Raw genomic sequence first — 17,473 nt, 5'->3', positions numbered from 1 at the left:
AGGCAGGAGGAGAAGGGGATGACAAAGGATGAGATGGTTGGATGGCATCACCGACTCAATGGACATGAGTTTGAGCAAGCTCTGGGAGATGGTGAGGGACAGGGAAGCCTGGTGTGCTGCAGTCCATAGGGTCACAAAAGAGTCCAACACGACTTAGCAGCTAAACAACAACAAAACAATAATTCACATGTATACCACAGGCAATGAGTAACAATAAAGTTACCAGAAAACCTCTGTGCTAATTTAGAGCCTGCCACCATCCTGTTGGTGATTTAATTTATTGGATACATCCAATTTTGGATATCACCAATCCAATATTGAATATCACCATCCTATTGGAGATATGATTTAACTTATAGAGGCCTCAATTTTCTACTGTTTAAAAATAAGTGAGAAAATGTGATTTCTGAAAGCCCTTCCACCTTAAAGTCTCAGTAATTCTTCAATTGACTAGATAGTGAGCAATAGTCAGTATTTGGGGAAGACCATCTTTAGATGGAAGGATGTTACTTCACTTTGATCACAGGTGACCATGAATTTAGTTACATTTTGAATTACATTCAACTAAGAACATTATCCAGCCCCTGTTTATCATTTGGGGATATTTGCCTACTGTAGAACAACTTATCATAGCTATATATCTAGAATCCCCCTACCAAAACCCACACCATAAATATAAAGACAACATAGTGACCAGGTTTCACAGAGCAGAAGAAAGGAGTAGCTGAGTTAGCAGAGATCTGCAGAAGGAGGAAAAAAATAGAAATAGCACACAGCTTTCACAAATTGACATTATCCATATGAATCACCATTAATTATAATAATCGTCTCCTTTTACAACAAGTATACTGTTTGACCCTACGCCCATGTTTTCTTTCTTTCTGTTTTTAGCATTTCTTTTCTCCTTTATTTTCTCCCTTAGGCTGTTAATTAACTGCAGCGAAAGATTAAAGGTCTCCATCACATGATCTTTTTGACCTGTCGCTGCTCTCTACTATCTTTAAAGACTCCCAGCACTTTTACAGGAGAAGGAAATGGCAACCCACTCCAGTGTTCTTGCCTGGAGAATCCCAGGGGCGGGGGAGCCTGGTGGGCTGCCGTCTATGGGGTTGCACAGAGTCGGACACGACTGAAGCGACTTAGCAGCAGCACTTTTACAAACAGCAGTCTGTTTCAGCAAAACCAACAAGATAGCCAAATCTCTTCTCTTAACCCCTCGTGTTCAATTTTAATTGCAGAACAAAGCACAGGAATGCTAGACCAGAGTCCAGACTCTGAAACATAAGTGGAATATCTGGGACTTGTGCCCATTGTGTTTTTCCAATCTATGCAAGAGGAACGCATATTCTTGCTAGGACCTTCTTAAAAGTCAACTGTATTCTCTTTAAAAGAGATACGGAAACATTTTTTAGGAAAAAAAAATTCCATTTTGTTGCCACTTCTGCTTGACATATTCCATCAACCAACACAGACTGAACAGTCTTTTTCATTGAGGTAACTTCCTCACTTAACAAGTGGTATTTCAACTTTACCTATAATTCAAATTTCAATGATTCCCTACTTGTCTACTGTCTTATCCTACTCTCTTTACAGCCAAAAGAAAAGGAAAAGGAAAGTGAAGTCATTCAGTCATGTCTGGCTCTTTGTGACCCCATGGACTGTAGCCTACCAGGCTTCTCTATCCATGGGATTCTCCAGGCAAGAATACTGAAGTGGGTTGCCATTTCCTTCTCCAGGGGATCTTCCTGACCCAGGGGTCAAACCCAGGTCTCCTGCATTGCAGGCAGATGCTTTACCCTCTGAGCCACCAGGGAAGCCTTTACAGCCAAAAATTACCTATGAATTGCTTTGCTCAGTGGGCATGGTGCTTTTACTACCCAACCTGTGGTCAAGTCACGGCTAAGCCCTCTCCCGTCTTGGTGAAATTCCCTGTTCCTTGGTTCCTGAGCCTTCTCCTTCTCGTCTGTCCCTTCTACCATTCCAACTACTCCTCTTCTGTGTTTGGAGGCTTTCTTCCTCTGCCTGACCCCAAAATGTAGGCACTCTTCACAGCTCCATTCCATGGCCCTTTGCTCCTCTCATTCTTTATACTTTGGAGGATTACATTCAAACTCACCACCCACTCAGTGACTGCCTCTATATCTATATCTCCAACAAAGACCTGAAATATCTACTAGAAAGCATGAGTAAGATGTTCCTCAGATACCTCATACTCAACTGGGCTGTCTTGGTGTGCTCAGGCTGCCATAACAAAACACCACGGAATGGGTGGCATAAGCAACAGGAATTTGTTTCTCACAGTTCTGCAGGCTGGAAAGTCTAAGATCCAAGTGCCACCTGCCTGAGTTCCTAGTAAGGGCCCTCTTCCTGGCTGGTTCAATTCGGTTCAATTCAGTTCATTTCAGTTCAGTTGCTCAGTCGAATCCGACTCTTTGCGACCCCATGGACTGCAGCACGCCAGGCCTCCCTGTCCATCACCAACTGCTGGAGCTTACTCAAACTCATGTCCATCGAGTCGGGGATGCCATCCAACCATCTCATCCTCTTTCATCCACTTCTCCTCCCACCTTCAATCTTTCCCAGCATCAGGGTCTTGTCCAATGAGTCAGTTCTTTGCATCAGGTGGCCAAATTATTGGAGCTTCAGCATCAGTCCTTCCAATGAGTATTCAGGGTTCATTTCCTTTAGGATTGACTGGTTTGATCTCCTTGCAGTCCAAGGGACTCTCAAGAGTCTTCTCCAACACCACAGTTCAAAAGCATCAATTCTTTGGTGCTCAGCTTTCTTTATGGTCCAACTCTCACATCCATATATGGTGCCATACTTCTTGCTGTGAGCTCACATGGCCTTAACTTGGTGCCTGTGTGTGTGTGTGCATGTGTGTGTGTGTCTGTGTGTGTAGAGAAAGAGAGAGAGAGATTTCCTCGTCTCCCTTTTCTTTTAAGAGCACTGATCTCATCACAGCCTCTTGACCTCATGTAACCCTAATCACATCCCAGAGGCCACATCTCTAAATGCCGTCACTTTGGGGATGATAGCGTCAACATGTGAATTTGGAGGGGACACAGACCTTCTGTTTGTAACAGCAGCCAAAACCAAATGCCTCACCCTCGCACTTACATAGCTGCACCTCTGAGGTCCTCAGCTCATTGAGAACAGCACCACCCAGTCAGCTGTCTAACCGGGTAACCGGAAAGCCACCTTCTAGGTTCCCCACATGTTTTCTCATCTGCAAATAAGGATACGAACAGTATCTGTGAGATTAAGTAAGTTAATACATGTAAAATGCTAATATAATGTAGGAGTAAGCTATTGGTAATATCACCTATCACATTTTTCCTGCAATTTCTTCTTTTTATTAAACCCACAAAAATGCTTTAGATCTTACCTTCTGTAATATCCTTGGACTTGCAAACTTTCCCCAGCTCTATCTCTAGCACCTTGACTTTGGGCAGTTAACTGCACACATGGTAAGCTGGAATTGCCTCCTAACTTGTTTTTCTGCATTCTCTCAGCTATCTAATCTTTTCAGTACACAGTTATGTGAGTAATCTTTTCAAATTGTAGTTATCATCATCACAGTTCTCTGGTCAAGTCTTCAGTGGCTCCTCATGCTTTCGAAGTTCAAATTCCTTAGTGTTGCCTAAGGTTCCCTTACTGGTGTAGCCCCTGCTTAACTCTCTAGCCGCTGTTGGGAGACTCTCCACCAGGGGCAATAAGTGTCTCTCCCCTCTTGCTGGGGGTGCCAGACTGCAAGAGCCTCCCATCTCCTGACCCGGAGCAGTCCCTGGAGCTGGTCACATAAGGTACCCACAGCATGACTACTGTGTCACTGCTCACTCCCTTGATGGTTGACTGCTTCCATAAACAGTGCTGTGTCCTTGGCTTTGACTTTCTCAGCCGCTATGCAAACCCACTGAATGGGTAGCATCCATCTAGGTTATCATATCAGCCGAGTGGGACACGGAGGGGAAGGAAAACCAGTGTAAATAGGCTGATGGGAGAAGGCAATGGCACCCCACTCCGGTACTGTTGCCTGGAAAATCCCATGGATGGAGGAGCCTGGTAGGCTGCAGTCCGTGGGGTCGCTAAGAGTCAGACATGACTGAGCGACTTCACTTTCACTTTCCACTTTCATGCATTGGAGAAGGAAATGGCAACCCACTCCAGTGTTCTTGCCTGGAGAATCCCATGGACGGAGAAGCCTGGTGGGCTGCAGTCCATGGGGGCGCACAGAGTCGGACACGACTGAAGCGACTTAGCAGCCGCAGCAGCCCGTGATGTTTGCTAAACCATTGAGAGCGAAGTCCTTTGCCTCTGACCTAGGAGTTTTGTGTCACCTGCCAGCATCCATGAAATGGTACCCAGTCAACTTAGTAGCCTGCAAATAGGGGGAAATTCCATATCCTTCACTTTTTGACAGCCCCACCTTGTTGTCTCTTCTCCTATGCCCCAGGGTACTGAATTAGTTTCTCCCCCTATGATTTAAAAGATGCTTGTCTCTCTACCCCAAATCTTCTTTCCTTTGTTTTCAACCAGCTAATGGCACCACTTCCTCCAGGAAGCCTTCCAGACTTCTAGTGAGGTTTTGAACCCTTTCTCTCTTCTCCCACAGTGCCCTGTGCACGTCTCTACAGAGCTCTTGACGTATTGCACTGTGGCTTATTTCACTCGCACAGCTTCTCTACTGGACAGAAAGCTTCTTGAGGGTAAGGGTCATGTTTTGTCTTTATATGCCTTGTTGTCTTGAGACTTTGTATCCTGCAATACCTGGCCTATAAATGTTCAGTAAATGGTAAATGCCTGAATGCATGACTGGACCTTAGTAGGTTGGACTCATTCTGAAAAGTGAGCTTAGAAACAAATTACTCTCTATCTCCCTCTTTGTCCTCCACATATTTTTTCATCTTTTTAACCTTCCCATCTCCTTTTCTCTATTCTAAGCTACACCCTATTCTGTGTGCTTAGCGAGACGCAAATAGACTTAAGCGGGGCAGAAAAGTATGACTGGAAAGCCATGAGGTGGATTCCATGCACCAGAAGGGAAAACTAACCTCACCTTATATAATCAGGGCCTAAAGAGAGACTCAGACTTCCTTCCCTCTCTCCAATTTCCCAAGAGATTGCAAAAATGGATTAAGTAGCAGGGATGAGGTAGAGTTTCTGTTTTTTAATATTTTTAAATCAATCTCCCCCCAGCCCCCTCCACACACACACACACACCCCTTCTGATAACAGGGAATGGGCCACGGTGAAAACAAAACAACACTGCCAGGCTTCAGACAAATTTGCTGCTACCACGTGGAAAACTCAACTTTAAATGAGCCCCCTTTTCTGCAGACAGTCCCCAGGCAGCACAGCATAAACCTAGATGGTACATCCTGATGTGTACTACATAAATGCATGAGCCGATGAATAATGTTCATGGCATAAATGACCAACCCCATGGACACAACTGTAGAAATAAACATTTTCATAGAGAAACGAATAATATTTTCCTTCCAAGGAAAAGTCTATGTCCTCCCCTACTTGCCTTAATTACAATCCTGATTCTGACCATGCTTATAAGTGTATTCATAATAAATGGCTAGGACTTCATCCTAGCGCGTTCCATCACTGAGTCAGTTATTAAGCTACTCTCTCTCCGTGAAATACACCCTTCCCTCCTTGGCCCTGTGATTCTGGCCCTGCTCTGCAAACTCCGTCTCTGCTTTGCCATTCCTTCCATGTTTGCCTCTTCCGTGAGGGCTTAATAGAGAAAAGAGGGATTTGCTCCTTGTTTGTTTACCATTGTGGTCAATGTCCCCCAGCCTCACTTCTTGTGATTCAAAAGAACCTAGAGCCCGTCCCCACCCCTGGGGCAGCATCTTCACCGTCTGCTCTCCTGTTGGCTTCCTCTGGCTGCCAGCACTCACGGCTCCGCGCTCCTCTCGGTCATGTCATCATGCTCGCCTCTTCCCTTTCTCCTCTCCCTTTTCCAGCCCTCTGTGAGATCACAGCACTGTCCATTTATAGGGCAATTGCTAAAATAGCAACTGAGGTGAGACCAAAAATGAGCAGCCAAGAAATAAATATTTGTGCTTGTGTGCTTAAAAATAACCGATCTGGAATGACACAATAGGAAGAATCCAGATAAAACAACGCTTGCCCTGCTATGAAATCTCAAGTGGCTTTACTGCTTGATGCATTTTTTTTTCTGATGGTAGCACAAATATTTAAAAACAAAAATAATCTCATGCATTCCTGAATCTTTCTTCTCTCCAAAACACATTAAGGAATTTAAAAGACTTCATTTAGTGTCCAGCATTACTTTTTCTATTTAAAAGAGGGATAAACTGAGGGGCTGGCAGTTTTAATGTAAATCTTGTCATTTTCAGCTCAGCCAAAAACTTAAAGCTCCATTATATTTCTTAAAGGGATGACACAGAATTGGTGGGGTATGTAAAAAAATAAAGGAAAGAGAAAAGCAGAAGCAGTGACCACCACTGATGCCACCCCCACGACTGCTGCCCCAGTTGCTTGTCAGGTGGGTCACCACCTTGCTCTGTCCCCCCACCCCACCCCTATAACCCTCTGTGTTCTAGAAGGACATGGAACACTGGTGACCTGTCTTCTCAGTGCTGAGCAGTGGCCTGGTTGCTGTCCCCCGAGTTGTCTGAGAAACCTATCCTAGCGCTCTTGTCAATGTTTCATGGGTAAATGACTTGAATAAGGATGTCAATAACATACTGCTGCTGCTGCTGCTAAGTCGCTTCAGTCGTGTCCAACTCTGTGCGACCCCATAGATGGCAGCCCACCAGGCTCCCCCGTCCCTGGGATTCTCCAGGCAAGAACACTGGAGTGGGTTGCCATTTCCTTCTCCAACGCATGAAAGTGAAAAGTGAAAGTGAAGTCCCTCAGTCCTGTCCGACTCTTAGCGACCACATGGACTGTAGCCTACCAGGCTCCTCCGCCCATGGGGTTTTCCAGGCAAGAGTACTGGAGTGGGGTGCCATCACCTTCTCCGCAATAACATAGTAAGCAACTGTAAATGGCAACTGATGGAAACACGAGCTAAAACTTTCCATGGGCGAAGGAGAGTCCAAAAAGATCTCAACAAGCAGATAAACAAGCTTAATTAGAACATTTAGGTCCCAACTAATATGTAAGATAAGGGAAGTTTGGCACACATGATAGAGATGAGGCAGTTTTATTGACTAAAGATTCCATATGAATCATTCATGTGTGTGTACTAAGTCACTTCAGTGGTGTCCGACTCTTTGCAATGTTATGGACTATAGCCCGCCAGGCTCCTCTGTCCATGGGATTCTCCAGGCAAGAATACTTGGAGTGACTTGCCATTTCCTTCTCCAGGAAATCTTCCTGATCCAGGGATCGAACCCATGTCTCTTGCATTTCCTGCATTGGCAGGTGGATTCTTTACTGTTGAGCTACCAGGGAAGCCCCGAATCATTCATACAAGTGGTTATTTACATGATCACACATGATTGCGTGTTAGGGACCCCTGCTATGAGTTCTCTCTGTGCTTTTGGCTGAATCCTATTACGATGCTCATCACGCAGTACTGCAATTGTCTATCTTCCACACCACTATAAACTCTCAGAGAGTAGGACACTGTCTTTTTTCTTTCTTTACTTAATTCACAAGTCTAGCATAGTATGTAACCCATTGTGGGAACTTCGTGTCAATTTTCAAAATGAAGTGGACAGCAGTTTTTAACTACAACACTCAATACCACTTATACTATAACAAAATGAAGCTACTTGAAGATTGCAGTACTATTTATATTGTATTTGAGGTGAAGTCATATGAGACAGTACAGTGATTAAGCATGAGTGCTCGGAGAGAGACGGCCTTGGTGCTGATTCTGTCTCTGCCACTTACTGGCTGAACAACCTTGGTCAATTTCCTTAGGCCTTTCTATAGCTCAGTTTTTGTGTATAAAGTGGGGTATATAACAACCATCAATTTCAGAGGGCTGTTGTGAGAATTAAATTAGGTAACACCCCTACAGTACCTAAGTAGACCTGGCACAAGGGGTGTGTGTGTGTGTGTGTGTGTGTTAGCCACTCAGTTGTGTCCAGCTCTTTGCGACCCCATGGACTGTAGCCTGCCAGCTTCCTCTGTCCATGGGATTCTCCAGGCAAGAATACTGGAGTGGGTTGCCATGCCTTCCTCCAAGGTAAGCACTCAATATACTTTAACTATATGGTTATTATTAACTGTATTAAAAAGATGATAATGATGATGACAAGGACTATAACTGAAGTTATAAGACAGTGACATACTAGAATACAATACTTGAAACATATGAAAAAGGAGTAGCATATAGAATAGATATACATATAAGGAACTGCAAAATTACATTTAAAAATATAATATCAAAGAATGAGGAAAAATGGGATTTCCCTGGAAGTCCAGTGGTTAAGTGTTTCCAATGCAGGGGGCGCAGGTTCGATCCCTGGTTGGGGAACTAAGATCCCATATGCCACTCAGTGTGACCAAAAGGAAAAAAATGAAGAAAGGTAATAAAAGACAATTGGTTGAAGTAGAAACACAAATAGCCAACAAATATTTAAACCCAAGCTTATCAAAAATTTGGAAAATGTGAAGCAAAATCCATGAAATAACATTTCTCAGCTATTAAGTGGGCAAAAATTTCGAAGTCTGATGATATCAAATGTTGACAAGCAGAGAGGGTGATGGGAATGCCTATACACAGCGGGTGGAAGTAGAAATTAGCCAAAAATACCTTGCAGGGAAATTTGGCAGTATATATTAAATTTGAACATATCCAAGAATTTGGTGGTCTTCACACCAGGGTTATTCAAGGAGTTCACACAGAGTTTTACTGAACTGGCCTAAGGACCTGCCTGTGTTCACAAAAGCCCTTTCCACATTCATCCCAAATCTTACTTCAGTGTGTTGTTCCTGAGTTTAAAAACCTTTAGGTAAATAAATAAAACAGAAGGTTCCTTTTGTGATTACTTAGAGTACCATAAAGCCCTTGGCCTTCTAGTCTTTCCTATATTACACACATTTCTGTTAAGAGTGAAGTTGGGGTTAAAATGGAATATTCAGTTATACCGTAGAGAGGGGTAGAAGAGATAACCTCTGCATTTTTACCCCTATTATTTTGCCTCTACTATTCCTAGACTAATGTCAAAAATTGCAACTCTATTGGCAGTGGTGGGGTAGGGGAAGTTTATGAGAACAAATCACAGGTAAAATATTTTTAATACTCTATAACTTTTTCACATGTAGGCAATTTCAGGTGTAGGCCTTTCTTTTAGGCTGTCCTCAATATTTATGTACAATAGATATCATCAGCCAGAAAGAAAAGTAGCTTTGAATAACCAGAGGAATACATGTTAGTGACTTGGATTTGTTTTAAATGCACTTGAAATGTTTTCCTGGAACTACCAAACTGTGCAGAGTAAACTGGATAAAATTCACCAATGAACTATAATTCCTTTCTGACTTGGTGTGTGCGCTTCAATAAAGCAGCTAAAATGCACGTGATAAAAGCTTATCATTAAATATGTATTACAGCTAAAGAAAATTCTCATATAATTTTATTTATAAAGCACTTAATCCTTTCCACTCCTCTAACAAAAAAATAATAAAATTATATGTTTGCTTCTAGATCAATGAGTTTCAGCGTAAGTTCTTTTTCCTTCCTTTAAATACTAGGAACGTATCTTAAGGTCTAAAAATTAATAGTGCTATTTGTGTGTGATATATATACTTGCTTCTAATTTAACTATTCCTCATGGCAGAATACCAACAATCAATATGTACACACAAACACGTTTGCCAAAGAAACAGCATGCTTTTTTTCACATACCTACTTCAAAATAATTTATGATTTTTGCTAAATATAGTTTGTTACATTATTATAAATTAAATAATGAGAAACAAATCTCAATTCATTATCTTGTTTGTATAACTTCTTATAAAGTAAATAAGTTATATTACATCTGCATTTCTTAAAATCTCTTCTTACTATGCATTCTGAAATTTATTTCTTAGTTGTAGTAGTATTTAATATTTACTCAATATTAAATTCAAGGAATACATAATGAGATTTTTTAAATCCAGTATTAACATTTGAATTAGAAATGAAGTTAAAACATTTCTGTCAGAAAATAAGTCTTATCTTCCTGATAGGTTTAACAAAGGGTACTGGTTTTATTTATACTGGGAGGACTTTTTTTTAAATAAATTAAATGAGATAAATCTGCCACTTAAGTTTGATGAAAATATATTTTAACACACGATAAGATAAATATTTTGATTAGTAACAAAATTAATGTTTTTATTTTTCAGCTATTACAGAAATTAATCACACAGAGTATCCTACTGGCCTGGTGTCTTTAATTGGTAAAGAATCCACCTGCAATGCAGGAGAGCCTGGTTTCATCCCTGGATTGGGAAGATAACCCACAGAAAGCAGTGGCAACCCACTCCAGTATTCTTGCCTGGAGAATCCCATGGAGAGAGGAGACTGACAGGCTAGAGTCCATGGGGTCTCGAGAGTCAGACATGACTTATCAGCTAAGCCGCCACCACCATCCTAAGGCCCCGCTCTGAGCTCACTTCACCTTCTAGTGCAAGTGCCCAAGTCTTTCTGCTTCTCATTCTTACTGCTATAAAAATGAGGTTGGGGCAAAAATAAAATCAATGCAGAAATCTGTATTGTTCTAGCATTATGCCACTCATCAATGGATTTAAGAATTAACTAGAGAGACAAGCATTATTTCAGAGAAACATTTTCCATGATACGTCATTTTTTCTGTTTAACAAATTACAATAGAAAAAGTATTTTATAAAAAAAAATCTTCATCAATTGTATTAACAATAATAATTGCAACAACTCAATCTACAAGAAAGTTTGAATACAGCCTTATGATCCCAGGAAATAAAACATATTTTAAAACTTCAATTTCCATTCACTATTTTGTTAGGAGAAGTATGATAGGGTGGTTCAAAAAGAGACTTTCTGGCATGAAAATATATTACATGAAGATAAAATTCTGTGGGAGAATCGGAATGGAAAGAGAAAATGGAAAGAAATAAACTTTCCACAGGAAATTATGCATGCATTTTTCATAATGGATTATGGTTATTGAGTCAAATTGTTATGGTATTTAGACTCCTTTGGATACACTTAAAAGGGTAACCATTTTATTTTCAAGTGTTAATATTTACAAAATGTCAGAAATTCTATTCTCTGGAACAATTTAAACCTATGATCTAAATCCTTAAATGCCAATGTTAAACTGTGTGAGGGACACAGAGTTTTTCCAAATTCTTTAAGGGTTATGCAAAAAATAAACTTGAAGACTTACAGGTTGAATTGTGTCCCTCCACCAAATTCACGCATTTGAGTCCCAACCCCAGTACTTCAGAATGTGACCTTATCTGAAGATAAGGCCTTCACGTCTGCATGCTCAGTCATTTCAGTTATGCCTGACTCTTTGGGATCCTATGGACTGAAGCCTGTCAGATTTCTCTGTCCATAGGACTCTCCAGGCAAAAATACTGGAATGAGTTGCCATTCCCTCCTCCAGGGGATCTTTCCAACCCAGGGATTGAACCTGTGTCTCCTGCATTACTGGCAGATTCTTTACTGCTGAGCCACCGGGGAAGCCCAAGGCCTTCATAGAGGCAATCAAGTTAAAAAGAAGTCATCAAGCATGGGCCCTAATTCAGTATGATTGGTGTCCTTATAAAAAGGGAAATTTGAACACAAATAGACAGAAAAGATAATGTGAAGAGACAAGGGATAAGATAGCCATCTACAAGCCAAGGAGAAAGTCCTAGAACAGGTTTTTCCTGACCACCCTCAGAAGAAACCACCCCTGTTAACATTCTGATTTTGACTTCTACCCTCCAAAGCTGTGAGAAATACATTTCTGTTGTGTAAGCCTTCTAGCCTGTACTCCTTTCTGACAGTAGCCCCAGCAAATTGTAGAAAGACCACTCTCCTGGAGAAACTCAAGTGCAGTCAAGGGGAGATAGACATTACTCATTCCTTGCATTAGGGGGGTGGATAACTAAAATGGTATCCCAGCATGCCCTGCGGAGTGCTGGGGATGGGTTCCCGGAAATGGGAATGCAAAGTCTGGTCTCTCCGGCATTATCCCTTTGGATGGACAGGGAAGCCTGGCGTGCTGCAGTCCATGGGGTTGGCAAAGAGTCAAACATGACTGAGCGACTGAACTGAACTGATCCCTTCGGAGTCATGCTCCTGAGTATCTAAAACTGGCAAATGCTCTTCCATTCTTTTCAAATGTCCTAAAGGCATGCAGGCTTTGAACCAGTTTCATGTAGCCTCTTTCCATGCAAACGTCTGGCAATCTTTCGGGTTTCAGTGAGCATCCTGACTCACTTCATCATGCCAAAGGACTTCTGCAGTTCTTAACTTGCAGGCTAATTTTTATCCTTCACATTCTTCTAAATGTGCCCCTTCCCTCACATCTACAGAATTTCTATCTTAAAATCCAGCACGGTTCTCTCCCTTGGTCTCTTTGCACCACGGCTGGCTCTATTTTCTATTACATTAAAGGGCAAAACTGGCAGTATTTAAAATAAATGACCGGACTTCCCTGGTGGTCCAGTGGTTAAGAATCCGCCTGCCAACGCTGGGGACATGGGTTCGCTCCCTGGTCTGGGAAGATCCCCCATGCTGAGGGGCAGCTAAGCCCGATGACGCCCCTACGGAAGCCTGCGCACTGTACAGTATGTGCTCTGCAACCAGAAAAGCCGCCACGATGGAAAGCCCAAGCACCGCGAGGAAGAGCAGCTCTCACTTCCCGCAATAATAGAAAGCCCGGCACGGCAACAAAGACGCAGCGCAGTTAGACATAAATACAAATGTTAAAATAAATGACAGAATTTTTTTAAAAGGTGGGTTGATGTGCAAAATGATAGAATGGATAGACAGGCAAGTATATGATAAAGTGTGTGTAGTAAATGTGATAAAATGAGTGTGATAAAAGACCAATGGTATGGAATATGTTAAAAAAAAAAAAAACTATTATAAAACCTTAAACCTTCAACTTTTCTGTGTGTTTTCAAATTCTCAAAATATTGGAAAACAAAAAAATAAGTGGCAGGCTGGCTACAGCACAGAGTAAACAGCACAAAGTACAGTACACGTTTATTAATAACTCAGGTGACCGAGGTTTTTATCAACTGTTAATGAAGTGTCCCTGACATGATGGGATGAAAATGATTCTTTACCTCTGTGATTTTCTTACCACAGAGAATCCCAGTGTAAACATGAGAAAAACATCAGACAAATCTCAATTCAGAGACTGTCTGCAAAATACCTGAGCGGTAAAACCTAAAACCTTAAGTTCATCAAAACCAAGGAAAATCTGAGACACTGTTGCAGCTCAGAGGAGCCTAAGGAGGTCTGAGGACAAAGCGTAACCTGGCATGGTGGATGGGACCTTGGAACAGAAGCAGACATGGGGTGAAACCTATGGAAACCTGAATGAAGCATGAATCTTAGTTAATAATAATGTATCAATACTGGCTAGTCCTTTGATCAAACCCACCACAGTAATGGGAGATGTCAACCCCAGGAGAGGCTCAGTATGGAGTAAACAGAAACTTCTGTTCTATCTTCACAATCTTTCTGTAATTCTAAAACTGTTCTAAAAGTTTACTTGAAAAAAACACATAAGAAGGACTTTCCTGGTGGCTCAGTGGTAAAGAATCCACCTGCCAGTGCAGGAGACATGGGTTCAATCCCTGATCCAGGAAGATCCCACATGTCACAGAGTGACAAAGCCCGCGTGCCACGGCTACTGAGCCTGTGCTCTAGAGCCTGGGAACTTCAAGTAATGATCACGTGTGGCAACTAATGAAGTCCAAACACCCCAAAGTCCACCTGTGCTCCACAATGAGAGCAGCCATCGCAATGGGAAGCCTGCACTCTGCAACTAGAGAGCAGCCTGCTGCAACCAGAGAAAAACCCAAGGAGCAGCAAAGACCCAGCACAGGGAAAAAATAAGGAAATAAATAAAAAATTATATTCAAAAAACAAAACAAATAATTACCTAAAGTACTTAATGTTGCTTTGCAATTGTATTACAGGTGCTGTTAGATATATAACTCTCTAAATGCAATTGTAAGATCTTTATTTGTGAGTCCCTATAGAATAAATGCTTTTATTTCCAATGCTGACCATTGTAGTACAAGGCAAAAGCAAGATCAACACAGGAGTGACATGTGGAGTTAAAGCATCTAGTCAGTTCAACTGTTATCATCAACTTTGTGTGTGTGTGTGTGTGTGTGTGTGTTTGTTTTTAGGATGATGAGATAGGGAGATGATATTAAACAAACAATTAAATTAAAATGGAAGTGATGGCATTTTCCCAGATTTGAAATGATAATATGTGTTATACAAATTCAAACACATTAATAGAAAAAGTATCTTATGAGAATGCCAAGAGTATTCTTTAACTTATTTATAGTAGCATGTAAGAGATTTCAAAGTGCATAAATGCTTCTGTAATGCTTCTAAGACACCCATCTTTATTGCATTTTAAATCTACAGAAAAAAACAGCTTCAGAAGTAATGTCCTTCAGGGAGTCAGCTTTCCCGTCGCCGCCCTCCTTTGGGCCCTCTGCTGGCTGCTTCAGAGCCTGCCATCTAGACACTGTTCTGCCTCCTGGAGTCTCCAGCTCTCTGGTCACTGGGCTTTCTCCCTCAGCCACTTAACTCTTGCTTACTCTTTTTTTATGTCTTGAATCAAAAGGCTCAGTTCTAAATTTGTATGGGTTTTTAAAAAACTAACATTTCACATTATACTGAAAACTGCAAAGCATTTCCACATATACAGTTTTATAAATGTTATTTATAAATTGCAAAATGTTATTAAAAAAAAATCCATAAAACTTTGGAACTGAACCTTTTGAGTTGGGAAGATTCCCTGGAGAAGGGAATGGCTACACGCTCCAGTATTCTTGCCTGGAGAATTCCATAAACAGAGGAGCCTGGCAGTCTACAGTCCATGGGGTCAAAAAGACTCAGACATGACTTAGGAACTAACACTTTCACTTTTACTTTTCACATAAATGACCTTGTTTGATTGTCACAGAAATCTTAAGAAATACTCCTGCATTGGCTGAGGAAACTGGGACACCAAGGGAAAGCTGAAGGGCATCCCTGACTCTCACCGTAGACTGTTCTTCCTCTCATCTATGCAGCATCCAATTATCCTTACAGCCAGTGGTGAATCCTCCATCTTATAAGGTAAGCATGTATGTTCTGAGCCTCTGTTTCAAAGTGTATGCTTTTGTCTGTTTTTTTTCACCCAGCATAATTATTTTGAGATTCAGTTAATCAATAATTACCTCCTTTTTATTGTTAAGTAGTATTTCACTGTACTGGCTTTCTAAGTGGTACCAGTGTTAAAGAACCTGCCTGCCGAGGCAAGAGACATAAGAGGTTCAGATTTGATCCCTAGGTCAGGAAAATACCTTGGAGGAGGGCATGGCAACTCACTCCAGTATTCTTGCCTGGAGAATCCCAAGGACAGAGGAGACTATGGGCTACGGTGCGTAGAGTCACAAAGAGTCGAACATGACCGAAGCAAATTAGCATGCAGGCAGGCATTCCACTGTATAGAGAGACCATAAATCGTATATTCATCTACTGATAGGCACTGAGGTGTTTTTGTTTTGTTTTGTTTGGCTTGTTAGCTTGTTTTTCTATTTGTCTGTCTGCGTCCAGTCTTGGTTGCAGCACGAGAGTCTTTGTTGTGGGGCATGGGCTCTGTAGTTGTGCCCCGCAGGCTCATCAGTGGCACTGCTTGGGCGTAGTTTCTCTGCAGCATGTGAGACCTTAGTTTCCTGACTAGGGATTGAACCTGTGCCCCCAGCACTGCGAGGCAGATGCTTAACCACTGGGCCACCAAGGAAGTCCCTGGTCGATTCTTTATCTGTTTTGACTCAACATACAACACCCAGCACCTGGTACAGCACTGAGCACACACAATTCCCTCTTTTCCAAAAATGGATGAATGAATGAAGTAGGTTAGGTTCCTCGACTAATGCGACGCAGTGATACATTGGGAAGCAGGAACTGGGTTTCTGATTCCTGGCTCAGTTATCAGCTTCATGTGGCAACTAAATTAAAAATTTGAAAGAACTTCTGAACTGCTGTCAGACTTCCATATCTGTTCTGGAGATGTTGATAATGATACCCAGCCTGTAAATCTCTTAATGGGTCAGTCCCTCCATGCCCCGTGATCAGTTGTTGGTGCATTTGGCCTAAAGAACTGTGATGCTCTGAGGTTATTTATGGGTGACTCCAGTCTTCAGGAACTTCAGTTGATCCAGTAATTGGCCTAAGAATTCGTTTTTGATGATTTAGCCTTGTGCCTAGTGAATTAATGATGACTAATGATAGGGATTTCTAACTGACACTCCCAGGTAGTTAGCTGTTTTAAATAGTACATTAAGTAATGTAACACTTAAAGTTCATGTGCCTTAAAAATATTTTATGAAAACCCAGGAGGTGAGCTATAAGTGTTGGATTAGTTGCACTAAGAACTGATTTTATAGCTCAGAGGTAGAGCCAGAAGCAGTTCTTTTTCCTCTAAATGAACGTGCCCTTCACTAAGAATACAGGCTCATAATGACTGAATAGCCAAATACGCATTCCAGCTCCCAAGCTTCCAAGATCCAGGGCCTAAAAGGGAGAAGCATGCAAAACTGAATTCAACCACAAGTAAAATTCAGATCAACTCAAATCAAGAGACAGGTCTCAAAAGTATCAAGGTCATGAAAGAGAAAAAGACACCGATGAACTGTCCTACACTGAAGCCAGACGACAACTAAATGCAATTGTTGATGCTGTCTTAGATTCTAGATCCTAGAAAGAACTTTAGCGTGACAACTGGTAAAGTCTGCAGAAGGTCTGTCAACTAATTAAAGGCATTGTGTGTACTGTTTTAACTGGTTTTGGCCACTGTACTATGGTTACATTTGTGGAAGCTAGAAGAAGAGCATATGAAAACATTTGGGACCGTTTTTACACCTTGGTTACAAGACTAAAATTATTTCATGGTTCGGTGTTTAAAACATCCCTAAAATGAATGAATAAGCCAATAAGATGAATACATCCAAAGAGAGAGACCCAATGTCTATGCAAAGAATGTTGTAAATATTTAAAATTTCAGGCAGGTTTCAAAGCACAAAAAACAAGATGAAGGGAAAATCAGAACCTATCCTCTTGAGCCTACAGCTCCTCAAGAAAACTCAGTTTTATTCATGTGATAGAAGAAAAACAGAACCGCCGCCACTGTCTCAGCAGATGCAATAGAAGTAGCACCGAGCAGACACCCGACCTGTTGCCCCGGGCAGCCCTGCAGACAGCGGCCTGCTGCTGCTGCTGCTAAGTCGCTTCAGTCGTGTCCGACTCTGCGACCCATAGACGGCAGCCCACCAGGCT

General features: G+C 41.7%; 1 protein-coding gene across 1 annotated transcript in view; it reads right to left on the bottom strand.

The window, feature by feature from the left end:
- Positions 1-2,740: 2,740 nt before the first annotated feature.
- TMEM170B (transmembrane protein 170B) overlaps positions 2,741-17,473 on the bottom strand; it is a 128,050-nt gene continuing 113,317 nt past the window's right edge. Inside the window, exon 4 of the transcript XR_003103789.3 lies at positions 2,741-3,229. The gene's annotated coding sequence lies outside the window, so the exon portion shown is untranslated. The remainder of the gene's footprint in view (positions 3,230-17,473) is intronic.

This window comes from Bubalus bubalis, chromosome 2 (assembly GCF_019923935.1).
Source record: "Bubalus bubalis isolate 160015118507 breed Murrah chromosome 2, NDDB_SH_1, whole genome shotgun sequence".
Lineage (NCBI taxonomy): Eukaryota > Metazoa > Chordata > Mammalia > Artiodactyla > Bovidae > Bubalus > Bubalus bubalis.
The sequence above is the reverse complement of the archived record's forward strand: the minus strand, read 5'-3'. Positions and strand labels throughout refer to the sequence as shown.